The sequence below is a fragment of the Lissotriton helveticus genome, chromosome 9 (assembly GCF_964261635.1).
Source record: "Lissotriton helveticus chromosome 9, aLisHel1.1, whole genome shotgun sequence".
In the NCBI taxonomy this organism is placed as follows: Eukaryota; Metazoa; Chordata; class Amphibia; order Caudata; family Salamandridae; genus Lissotriton; species Lissotriton helveticus.
The window spans coordinates 398,390,326-398,404,066 of NC_136070.1; the positions used below are offsets into that span (position 1 = coordinate 398,390,326).

Below are 13,741 nucleotides of genomic sequence, written 5' to 3' on the forward strand. Positions count from 1 at the left end.
AGAGGGTTCAGTGAAGAGTATGCGTCATGTCAGCTCAGCAGCATGTTTCCTCAGTGTTCCACTGTGAGCCACCCGGAGCTACGTGATCAGCGTGCCGTCATTTTCTCGGCACTGTCTAGAAGAGGCTCTTCATACCGAACTTGCACGAGCAGGTTCACAACATCTGGTGTCTCTGGAAATCGTTTTTTTATTTTGATGACAAGCTTTTCACTCGGCAGCTCTGGATTCTCCGCTTATTCCTGAAGCGGAATTGAAGGAAGTAAAAGAGAGCTCATGTCAGGTATTTTCCTCACGTTTTCAACTGTGGCGTTCCCATTATGACAGATACATTTAGACATTATGAAAGAGTATATGGAAGGGATTTACAAATTGACAATACACATTTTTGAAGGTGCGAAGCTTTTTGGAGCCGATGTCATTTTAACATGAACCTATTTACTTTATTTCAATGCTCTTCTCATTGGTTACGTTGCCATCTAGTGTCCAAAGTTGGTATTTTCCTTTTGAATTTGAGATCAACTATCTTCTGTGGTTTCTTTCCTTCACTTCTTCAAGAAATGATTCAAGTCATGCTTGTCTATCAACCCGGTGACAGGCACACCTATGACTGTGATAAATTTTTGTACATATTTTTTAAGATATAGTATGTTCATTTTTGAAATGTACAAGAAATGTATTGTTTAATTTATGATGGGTTCTCTCACCCTTATGTCTACACTGCATTATGCTTGTGTCACTTTTCATGTGTTTGCGCATAAGTTGTTTAGGGTTCTCTCACCCTCATTTCACTGCTTTAGTTTGGTACATGTGTTCTCCTACACATATTTGCGCAAGTTTTTGTTAAGGGTTCTCTCACCCTCATTTGCAATTTTGTATCCCTATTCTTGGGATGGGTTTGGGTTGTAGTCCCATTTCCCCTCATGGTTTTACCGTTAGTTAACCCTCATGTCTGGGTTATTGGGTTCTTGTCTTTGTTTAGGACTTTTACCTTCTCTACCTGTGTTGGACACCTTGTAGTACGTCTTGCGTGCATGTCGCACTGTGCGAATTTCTCTTTTGTGTCCAGTGTGTAAGACGCCATGTGCATCACATTTTCGTTTGTGTGTAGTCATTATTTGGCTCACTTTGTCTTGTGTAAGCTGGTTGTGCTTAACTTCTTACCTATGTGTTGGTTGACACATGGTACTGCACCTGTTCGTGCCGCGTGTGTGCTTGGGTCCTGTCCCTTGTTACACCTCCTTTTGTTTGGTTATGGGTAACCCCATATTTTCTCAGTTCCTCTCATGAGGAGTGGAAATTTTGCCACATTGTGCTGCACCTTCTAGTGCCGCAAGTGTTCTCAGGTCTGTCCTTTGCAACACCTTCGTCTATGGGTAGCCCCATATTTTCAGTGTTCCTCACATGAGGAGTGGAATTGTTCTGCCACATTATGTTCCTCACATGAGGAGTGGAATTGTTTTGCCACATTGTGCTGCACCTTTACGTGCTGCGTGTGTTTTCTTGGGTTTGTCCCTTGTTACACCTTCGCTTATGGGTTAGTCCCATGTCTTCTTAGTTCCTCTCTTGAGGAGTGGCTTTTATTTGCCACTGTCTACCTTCGTGAAGACGTTTTCTTCATGTTAGGTCTTACTCACTTGTTGTTTGTGAGTTCGTCTCTCATATATAATTTTTCTTTTTCTTCAGTATTTAAGGAGGAGGATGGTGTCAGTGTTAGTGTTTACTGTCTCTTTCTTCCTTCTTTCTTGGTTTTTGTCTGTTTACCCTCTCGTGGTGTGAAGTCCTTCTTATCCCTGGGTTCACGGATAAATATTACTACTGTATACTTTGATTGTGAATACTTTTCTTCTCCGCTCTCAGGTTCCTTTTTGTTTTCCATTTCGAGAGGGAGAGGATGTGTAGTATTCTGGGTTTAGTATTTATGTTATTGCACTTCTCTGCATCTAGCTACTCAGCCAGTGTGAGTGTTCCAGGTTAGAATGTGAGTGTGATTGACATGAATGGAATGCTTGTGTGACTGGTATGAGGGTTGGCAGTTGGAGTATGGATTGAGTAGCTAAGAGGCTGCTCCTGGTGGGGCTGCTTGTTCCAGCATAATACTTCTTGTAAATCTACTAATGGTTAATGTTCCAGCATAATACTTCTTGTAAATCTACTAATGGTTAAATAAACCTACTTCTCAACTTTACCTCATCTGCCTCGGCTACATCTCTTCATGTATATATGGACTTAAATACTACATACCTGTACACAATAAATAATGCACAAAAACTACCAGATAAACGTGTGCCTGTGTAAATACTAACACATACTTACATATACACACATTTGAACATACGTGCATATACACATGCACACAAACCAATTCCCATAGAGACTCAAGCATGGAAAACACAAATGGTGAAACCTATGCAGTCCCGCACAATGACCCACATAGATCGGCAAAATAGTGGATGGATCGTCAATCTTAAGGTCACTTAGAGGCCCATTATGATGGCGGGCTGACATCATTCCGCCCGCCACCATAACGGTGATGGGACCAACCACCAGACGTGCGGCGGTCCCACCAGCCCAATTAGGATGCGCCCGCCGTACTGGTGGGCGCAACCTGCCCTTTTACCATTGCGGATGGTGCTGCTGACTACAGCACCATCCGCAATCATAAAAGGGCATGCACAGCTTTTCCCTGCACCACGTGGCAGGCATCAAGCAGTGACTGCCACTTGGTGCAGGGAACTGCAGGGGGTATCATGGGTACCCCCCAAGGGCAACCTTCTGGCCCCAGGGGGCCCGCAACGGGCCCCCAAAGCCAAACACCGTCAGCCTTTACATGGCAGCATTGCCGCCATGGAAAGGCCTTTCACTACACACCTCCCAATATGGCTGGTGGTGCCTGCTAGGCACTGCCACCATATTAGTGGCCAAAATCCGCCTGGCCAGCAATCGTAACGATTGCCGATAGGCGGAAAAGCAACAGACAGACTTTGTGTCCGCCGCGATACCCACCATCCTAATGGACCCCTAAGTTCTGGTCTTTAGAAGTCCCAATTATCTTGGTGAGGATGGTGGAAAATCTAAGTATTTCTCATTGATGGAGCACAACTTAAGGCCTCTAGACCACACACTGGTGATACGAAAAAAAATTACATTACATTATTTTGAAGACTCTCTTTCTATAATGGGGGAGGATAAAAGTACGAAAAAGGCAAGAATAACGCTTGACATCTGAATGTAGTGAAGAGGAAGGAATTCGGAAGACCAGGTCGAACTTGTGGGCCTCAAGATAAATTACTAAAATGTGTGTATCACGACATTTGACAACAGTAGCACTGAGAAAACAAAAGAAATGCTTGCGACAATGTATGCATATATGGCGCGAACAGACAATAACTGGTCAAAATAGAGGTGAGCAGAACTGCCCAGCTATAGTGCAAAGCTCTGTAGGTTGTAAAGGCAGAACTAGCAGATGTATCACATGTCATGTGACCCATGGCAGCTATGACATGAAAGGATGGATGGAAATGTAATGTTTTCATATTCTATTTAATGTGGGGAAAAGGTGACTAGTTTTTGTTGTATTGCTTTCAATAGTTCTTATTTCCGGTATTGTCTGCCATGTTGTGTTCTGAAGAACCCAAAGTTCCCCTCATTTCCTTCCCCGGTATATCTGCTGCAATAGGGGGGTGGGCTGCTGAGTCTCTTTGAGAGACCCGCAACAGCTCTCACAAACCGGCCTCCACAGCACCTTCCTGACGCCACTTCCTGCACCCTGGAAATGCCCCATGAGGGGTTAAATGGCTAGCCTCGCCCTGCTCAATGTCTCTGAATACACAAGCAGGTTATAAGCACCATAAGAATGAACCTCAAGGCCATCAATGCTGTGAACAGTCTAGAGGGCCCACACACCATATGCACTGTGTTGTTTCTGCAATTCCGTCACAGTGCATGAGACCCTTCTTGGTACTCTTGTTTCTGTATGGAATGATAATGGAGAGTTCAGCAATACACTCCTCTGAGACAGCAGCTGTCTCTCTTTCTTGGCCAACTTTCTCTTTTGGACCCCTTGTGGTTGCACTGCTTGGACCTTCTTCAGGATCTGAGTTATGGTTTACGGCTTTAGCTTGGCCCACTGTGGCTACTCTTTGCCCATTCACCTCAGGCACATTGCTTATTTTGAAACATTTGGGCACGCGCTTCTCCTTGCTCTGATCTTTTGGGGTGCTCTGGAGCTTGACACTGCAAATCGGTGTTTGAAGTCACCATGTCTTCACCTGCATGTCTTAATCTTCGAGTGTGGGAAGCATGTACCCAATATGGAAGACCCCCACTTTTCACAGCAGTGTTGGTCACCTGGATGACTTGAAAGGGGTCTGGTGTGTTTCTTCACCAGAACCCAGTCTCCTAGACTGCTGATATGGCACTATTCTTGACTCAGAAGGGGAGTTGCTGCTTCGACCTGATGAGACACCGAATGCTCTACATTAGCCCGTCGCTTGCAGTCGGGAACCATATAATCTGTTACATTTCCAAATGCAGATGCAGGTACAGCAGGAAGTCTCACAGCACCCCCCATGAGTATATCTAATGAGGAAAGTCCTGTCCTCCGGTCAGGGGTTCTTTGGGGACACAGTAGCACCAAGGGAAGGGCATCCGGCCATTTAAGGGATGTGAACGCACACACTTGGGCAAATCAAGACTGCAGCATCCCGTTAACCTGTTCGACAATACCTGATGCTCTAGGTCTGTTTCCGCACTTGCATGGCTACACACATCATCCTCATCACCTCATTATTAAAATTAATTCCACGATTTGACTCCAAAAAGCTGCTGATTCAAACCGAGGGACAAACTCCCTCAACAACAGCTTAGCTACATTGAGATTGTCATTTCCCCTGGTCTCCTGGCCCCTACCCAGCGTGAAAAGATACACACTACTACAAGGAAGTGACAGAGCTCATTGCACACAAGCATTTCAACAGTCAAGCTGCATGCGATTGAAGGAACCACTTGATTAACCTACATGACTCAATGTCACCACTGACTTTCTGCCTGCTTTTAACTGCTGACACGTAACACATCAGTGACATAGATTCTCAGCAATGACTCAAATGGGGGTTGAACCAGTGTGTCTTAAACAAGGTACCTAGGCATCTTTCCCTATACGAGTTGGGCCGTACAGATGTCTGGCTACAGGGACAACACGGCACCCGGCAAACAGGGCTTCCATTTTTTTAAACCCAAATCTCATACTGATTCTTCACACGATCTGCTCTGACCCTTCCCTCCTGTACTCTTTCAGGGACCTTTTCCTGTAATCTCTTGCCCTCTTACCGCATATCAGCAAAAGTCAACGAGAGGCTGGGCATAACATTATTTTCAGATTGATTTGAGTAGTCTCCATTAAATGTGCAAGAAACAAGAGTGCAGTATTTGGCTACTTCGTCCTCAAAGCGATTAGCAGTGGTTACACAATCACATCCCTTCTTGTGTGCTGCATACTTCACGAACACTATTTCATTGGACAATTGGAGAGCCTCATGTCGATCCATAACATAATTCCCATTTGGGATATGGGAACAAGACGCAGTCACGAAACCCTCTGGGACCACAATTGTCAAAAATCATGGACCATGGCAAACCCGTATTCGCTGTCAGTGTAGATGTTGACTACTGAATTGTCACAGACACAACATGCTCTAGTAAGAGCAATCAGCTTTGCCGTTTGTGCAGAGGTGACATTATGCAAATAGAGCTACACGTTATACATATTCTACTCGAGCAACAATTTCCTCAACACGAACAGAAGGTTTCTCAACGCGAGTGGTCGCGGCCATGTGTGACCACCTCTGTTGAGAAATCTCACCAGGAGGTGGTCAGGAGTAAGATTTCCTTTGTGGAGCGGAGTTTTTAAGAACTACATGTCATTCATGAACCACGGAAAACTTCACAATCTCCATGAATGGAGCTGAGTACACCTCCCAAGCCTAAATTTAACATGGTAGTAGCATGCAGTATTTACTGTATCATGTGGGTTTCGGTGAGTTAAGCACTAAAATCCACATGTTATTCCCTTCAAGCTCATAATAGGTGTTATTCATTGCGCCCAATAAATAAGTACCCCGTGGTATTGTTGTTTATCAGGTGTGTTTAATAACACCTAAACTCGCAATTAGACCCTTAGTGGAGAAAATAGTTAAACCTTAAGAAGGAAGGGTAAAACATTTAATTTGAGCAAGAACAAAATGAATTCAAATAAAATTTATAGGTCAAAATCCATGATATACAAAACCAATGCAGGATCATTTTATAAGTTGAGAATCAAGTACTGAAGCCAGGAATGAATGTATGATTTTTATTGCAAAAAATATTTAAAATCATAGCAAAACATAAGCAACATTAGTCAACAAGTAGGATTCATCAGAGCTAAAAATTAAGAAGACTTGGTAATAACATTAATTATGTCAATTGAGTTGGACAGGGGGCAAAAAATACAATTTACATAATATTTCTTAGAAAAGTCTTCATGAACAAAATTGATTAAACGGCACAAGGACAATAAGTGCAATCGTACGATCAAATATTTAAAATACATTTAAAAAGGCTATCACAATTAAAATTCATTATATCAGCTGAATAGGACAGAGGATACACAGTGCAGTCGTGTCTTCACATACTTCGGATGATGTGATTATGTGATGTAAGGATCGAAAGTTCAGTTCTGCAATCAAATACATACTGAAGCCAGAAAAAGTGCGTAAACAATATTTCAGTAGCAGATGATATCAGCATCCATGAATTATATTTAAAAGGTTACAAAGAGAAAAAAATCAACATCAATTCAAGTATGGATTAAGCCTTGGCGTCAAATTCCTCTGCACTTGCTGAGTTTACGGTGTTTTCCCCACTCTGTGCGCCACGTAACGCGCTGAGTTTTTTCCTCACTCGGGGTTGCCAGTGTTAAGTTGGCGAGCACGAGCAAGGTAAATCTTACTCCAGACCACCTTCTGGTGAGATTTCCCAATACAGGCTGTTGTGGATGGCCGCTGCTACCGCTCACATTTAGAAACATTCCGTTCATGTTGAGAAAGCTGGAGTTCGAGTAGAACGTCTACTCGAGCAGCAGAAAGAAGCACCACCCTCTTGCATTGCTCAAGGTGGGATTCGCGCTGATTTTCCAGTGTTGGACAAACACCCAGCCCTAGAAATCAGCCCGAATTACGTGACCTAACACACTCCATCGCTTGTGGAACTCCCTGTAGCATGGCGGAGTTGTATGGCCACTTTGCAGAGTTCTGCATAGCGGAACTCCACGAACACCGTCCAGTCCTATTATGGATGCTGAGTTTCATTCATCCCATCAATTATGATTTTAATGTTGAAAATGTAAGGCTGGATAAGGCGAGGCAGCTGAATGTCACACTGGCAGTAGGCAGACTCTAGACTGCACTTACAAATGGCAAAAGTTACTCCATGTAGTGGATGATGGAAAAAGCAGCAGAGGATAGTATTTGCACCAATCAAAGCTTTGGCACAAATTTAACTACAAGATGCCCTTGAGTGGATGGACCTTTTTCTCGAATTGAGGCTTAACATCAACAGTTCAGCAAAATCTCTATGACAGTGAAGCACAATTTACCACACAATAATGACAGAGAGGAGTACATTTGCAGACCATGAAGAATACGTAGCAGATTAGTAAAATTATATTCATAAAACAATAATCACCTTATTTCAGCATGGTTCAGTACAATTCAAAGAAAGTCAAAATAGCAAATACAAAGGAAAGTTACTACAGACAGTATTATGTGAATTGAATGAGATTCGGTTCCCCTAGTAGGAAATTCCCTAAAGCTAGGCCTGTGAATCAGATGAGGTTGGGGAAAATTAAAGCAGCTGGTGTCAGCACAGTAGAACCAAATAAAGGTTCAGTCAGACATAGAAAGATAGATTTGCTTGAAAGATAAACTCTTTGAGTGGGCAAATAAACATGGGGTCTCAAGAGAGTGGGAAACGGGCATCTGCTCTCATAAGAGTACATAGGAGCATTTGCATTCATAGGTAGACTGGCAGTCTGAATCTAGCTAATTCAGCAATGCATAATTAATCCTCCAATTTCTAACATGAAGCACAGCTACCTAAGGTTCTCAAGAGGCAAGAACCAATCAAACTCTAGCATTTTGATGAAAGATGCACGGGGTGTAGCCAGGCAAGATGGCTGGGTGGACGTGATCCACACTGGCTCCGGAGCCTCGTTGCTGTCTCGGACTGCTGCAGAAGGAGGAGGTAGCCAGAAACTTACTGTAATGGTCCTGGGGGAAGCATGATCCTGCCGGATACCGGGTGTGCAAGTTTGATCCACGCACGGTGGAGTAACTCGACCCATCCGGCAGCAGAAAGGAAAGGTGCAAACGCCCAAAATGGCACCGGCAGGCCGGACCGTGCCCGGAAAACGTAGAAGTGAAGCGACATCACTGTACACACAGCCGGGACAGTGGGCCACCTGGAGAGATACAGCGGTAGGTGGGTCTGAGGAAACACACCCCGCACGTTGCAGAAATGATGCAAACCCCATGAGTCGCCCACTCGATGCTTCGGTCGTTCACTGGAACTTGGAGGAATGTGAGCAGGGCTTTTGTCGGTGCTAATGTGGGGCCCAATGCTGAGCCCGGATGGCAGGAGGTCCCAAAGGTGTCCCCCTGGGCTCTCGAGTAGCAAAGCCGTAGACCTTGGGAGCCACGGAAGACGCGCCTGACCCCAACATGGCATCCATAGTGGATCGTCACTAGATATCTCAATCATTACCCCTGGATTGCCTATTCCCATTTTCTAGAGTGCAGTGGCGGTGAATTAGGACCTTCAGCAGCAACTGTGCAAGCCTCAGGAGGTGATTGTTGATACAGCCACACTTACTGTGTGTTTTCTGCCTGATTGTAAGATGGCCGACAAGCTCTAGCTTGGGGGCTGACTTTTATGGGCAAGAGGCAAGCTTCTAGAAGTCATCTGCCCCGTTTGTGTCTGCAGAGGAGAAGTGACTCGGGGGGCGGGGGGGGGGGGGAATCTATAAACTCGCACATATGCCACCAAAAATGGTGACAAACAAAGTCTCCCATTTCTTTCCCACGGAGAAGAGGCAAACCCAGGACTCAGGGGGAGAAGTTACCAATATGTTGCACACCAAAAATGACTTCTTGGTCTCTCTCAAGGAATTTAAAACGGAGCTCCACGCGGAAGTCAAGCAGGACATAAAGGCCTACATGGACCAACTGAAAGCCGATTTCACCAAACGCATGTCCGCCCCCCAGCAGGATGTGGACTCCATAGATACTAGAGTCCTGGAGGTGGAGGGTCAGACAGAAGAGCTGGACAAATACACAATGGCCTCTCACGAAAAAGTTCAGGACCTCCAAACGCAATTACAGCTGGTTCTATTGAAGACAGAAGATTTGGAAAATAGGTCTCGGAGAGAGAACATCAGAATACGAGACTTAGAAGGAGCAGAGGGGTCGGATCTAAAAGCCCTTATTGAGGGGGCTCTTTGCCGAAATTCTTTCGTCGCGCCAGATGAAAATCTAAATCGACAGGACGCATTACGTGGGGAACCCCCAGATGGTAGAACAACGACGTACCTGTGATATTCTCGTCAAGCTCCACTTTTCATGACAAAGGAAGCAATTCTACAAGCAGCAAGGAAGAAAGACGAGGTTTCCTTCCAAGGATTCAAATGTCTTTTTGTGTCAAGCAGTGGCTCCCTCCATACTATTATGAAGACAACACTTCAGGCCAATAACGTCCAAACTAACAGAGGACAATATAAGATACACATGGTCGTTCCCCTTCGAGCTGGTCTTTGAATTTAATAATAAAATGCGCCACATTTCTGACTTGGAGGAAGGCTTGCAAATCCTTGATCTCTAGAGCCCTGAAAACAAATGCAGTCAAGGGACGTCAAAATTAACAGAATCTGCAAGGGGCATGGCATTCCAGAGGCAACCCCTCTAAAAAATAAACAGACACCAGCTACCAGGGGCAAAATGACTGTGCAGATCCCATTAACGGGGAATCGCAACAATGGGTCAGAGAAATTAGCGGAGGAAAGACGGCGGAACCCAGAATCGGTGGCCCATAGACTAGGCTTTTTCCCGGGCCACAATTTAAAATAGACTCTTTTGGGCTATTGCTGAACTATGTGAACGACAGCCGGGGATGCGGGCCCTGACCAGGACAGACCTCAGCCTCCAGCCATGGATCAGTTGCGGGACTTTGGGCTGCCCGTCTTAAGTTATTCTTGGTTATATGTTTTACATGTTTAAGGGGGGGTGGCAGGGGACAGTGGTGGACAATATGGGATATTAGACAGGTAGCACAAGGGTACTGTGCAGGAAGATGCTTCATTGCAGTGACTGATGGGTTTTGTCTGGAGAAGAGGGGAAGAGGTGGAAGGGTGCTCGCATTGACAGATCTGGCTTAGAGGAGGGGGATGGGTAGGAGTATGGATGGTTACAATAGCCTATTGGAATGTGAGGGGTCTGAACTCGCCCCCAAAAGACATACAATATAGAACACCAGTTTGATGTTGTAGCGCTTCAGGAAACTCATTTAAAGAAAACAGAGGAGCTTCGGCTCCGCCATAGAAGTTACTCCCTAATTTATAGATCGTCTGCAGGATCTAAACAGAAGGGAGTTGTCCTTATGTTCCTCAACTCTACAAAATTCCAGCCAGAAAAGGGGACAGAGAGGGTAAAGTAATTATACTTAGAGGGAAACTGAAGGGTCTACAATGCACACTCATTGCGGCATACGCTCCCAACACAGGTCAATCGGTGTTCATGACCGCCATATTGGAGTTGGTGGGCAGGTTCGCTGACGGCCCAATGGACTTCGTGGGAGATTTTAATCTAACTTGGCATGCAGAAAGTAATAGCACCTGCCCCCACAAGTCGGCTACAGGCAGCTTCCCCAAAGGAATTAAACAGAATATACAGGCGTTAGGTCTCAAAGACGCATGGAGACCACTCTACCCTGACCTCCAAAGAATACACCTTTCTCTCACATGTACATCTATCGTACATATTTATAAGCCAATCACTTCTTGGATCCCTTCAGGTGGCAAATATACTCCTGATCACTATCTCAGACCACAGCCTTGTCACAATTAATCTTTCCTGGGGCAGTACCACATCGGGCCCACTGAGATGGCATTTTCCAGTCTCAGTCACTAGAGATATGGTACTACGGGATGAAGTTAGATCAGCAATCAACTAATACTTCGAGATGAACCAGCACCAGGCCACCTCTCCCCTGAACAACTGGGAAGCTTTCAAAGCCGTTCATAGGGGCAAATGTGTTGATTTAAACTCTGCGCTGAATAAGCGGAGGGCTAGGGAGCGAGTTGCTCTAGAGGCGGAACTGGAGGGAATAGAGAGAGAGTACAAGAGGACCCCCACCCGGGCCCTGCAGCATCAGATCAGTGTGCTCAAAGGGAAGAATAAGGCTATTTACACCAATAGGGCAGAATATACCTTGCTGCGGCTCCGGCATATCTCGTACACCCAGGGGTCAATGTAAGAGCCCATTTAGCTAGGCAGTGACGTGAAAAAGGGAAAAATAATACATAGGGGGTATTTGTGATGGAGAACACCTGCAGACAATATTAAGGCAAGTATGTTTGGAAGGTTCTTTAGAGAGCTTTATACAGGCTCACCCACAGATTTGGAGGCACAACACTAGTACCTGCACTCACTAGATCTACCCCAAGTCCCGACGTCATGGAATGCCCAATTAAATGCCACTTTCACAACCAAGGAATGTGATAGCCAAACTCAAACACCACAAGTCCCCAGGACCTTATGGCCCACTTTGATAAAACATACACGTAATAGATTATCCCACACCTCACCGCTCTATTTAATGCAATAGATGAAGGGAGCATGGTGTCAAATTCAATGGCTGAAGCAGTGATAATTTTAGTTCCTAAGGCAGAGAAAAATCTGCAGAGATATGCCTCCTATAGGCCCATTGTACTGCTGAATCTTGATGCCAAACTGTACTCCGCCATATTAGCCATGAGACTAGAGGGCATGATGCCAGCACTAATCCATCCTGATCAATCGGGCTTCATAAAAGGGAGGCAGACTCAGGACAATATCCGTAGGACTATATATATGGTAGTAATAGTAACCAAACATAAGATCCCGGCGATCCTCGTGGGCTTGGATGCTGAAAAGGCCTTTGACAGTGCGGAGTGGTCGTTTTTCTTTCTCACCCTGGAATCGTTTGTATTTGGGAAGGGGTTTATTGACATGATAAGAGCAAACTACATGCATCCACACTTGAGAGTGTTGGTCAACGGAAGTCTGTTGCTTCCGCTTCCCCCTAAACAGAGGTACACAACAGGGCTGCCCACTCTTGCCTCTCTTGTTCGCTTTACGCATCGAACTGCTTGCAGCGCAAATTAGGGCCACCCCGAGTTTAGCGGGATAAAGTTCGGCGGAGTGGAGCACAAACGATCATTATTTGTGGACGATGTCCTGATGACACTCACTGACCCTGGCCCATCACTCCAGGTGCTGCAGGCAGAGCTGCGAAAATTTGAAGGTGTTGCCAGCTTCAGAGTAAACGTGTCTAAATCCTCCATTTTAAATCTTACAGTTCCAGAAAGAGAAGTGCATCATCTCCACGGGCAGACCCCATTTCAGTGGACCAAGCGCTCCCTTCAGTACCTGGGAATTCAGCTCACTCCAAGGGTGGAGGACCTCTACAGGGCCAACTGTCCCCTCATAATATCCCAACTTCAACAAGATCTCAAACATTGGAGACTCCTACAATTCTTGGCTCAGGAAATAAACACAATAAAAATGATAGTACTACCAAAGTTTCTATATCTGTTCCAGGCACTCCCAATCGACTTGGAACAGGATCTCCTGCCTAGACTTTGCTCTGTCATCACAAAGTTTGCTTGGTAAAATGGGATGGCGCATCTCCCTTTTTACACTCTACGACTCACGAAGGGGGAGTTTAAACTACAAAGCAGCACAATTGAGGATCATCGTGGAATGGTCCATGAGGGAGTCCGATCAGCACTGGCTCCATATGAACAGGGCGATAGTGGGGAGAACAATATGGGATGTACTCGGGAAGCACAAGAAAGATAGGCCGGCTAATGCTTATATCAGTACTCCGACACAAACCACCCTCAAGGTTTGGGGTGATATCACGAGGGATGTGGGGTGGACATCCTTCCCCTCCCCCTACACACCAATTCACTTCAATCCAAATTCCCCCCTAGCACTCCAAGAGGGCCCATTTGATGCTTGGCGGTTGCCTGATGCTCTCAGATATATTTCATAACTAATGACATACGCACATTTGAGAATTGTCAAAGGGACTTTCACGTCTCACCCAGTGAACATTTTCATTACCGTTAGCTCAAACACTGGATATCAAATCCACAGATCTGGGAAGCTGCCACGCAAGAACAAACTCCGATAGAAATGTTTGTGCAGAGGGCAGGTACCATGAAAGGGGTGATCTCCTTCCTTTATTGTCTTCTACTTTTATCACTACACTCAACAAGGGCACGCTATATTAGCTTCTGGGAACAAGTGGTGTGGAAGAGGGACATCTTGGAAGAGGAATGGAAACACTTATGGTCTGATATTGTTAAGAGTAATCACTCCCTGGACCTGAGAGAGGCACACTATAAGACCCTCTTTGATTCTCAAAATGATATTTCTGGAATCCTCTG

General features: G+C 45.3%; 1 protein-coding gene across 1 annotated transcript in view; it reads left to right on the top strand.

The window, feature by feature from the left end:
• The first annotated feature begins 47 nt into the window (after positions 1-47).
• The window catches only part of LOC144781359 (cholesterol 24-hydroxylase-like), a 345,923-nt gene continuing 332,229 nt past the window's right edge, over positions 48-13,741 (top strand). Inside the window, exon 1 of the mRNA XM_078660148.1 lies at positions 48-280. The gene's annotated coding sequence lies outside the window, so the exon portion shown is untranslated. The remainder of the gene's footprint in view (positions 281-13,741) is intronic.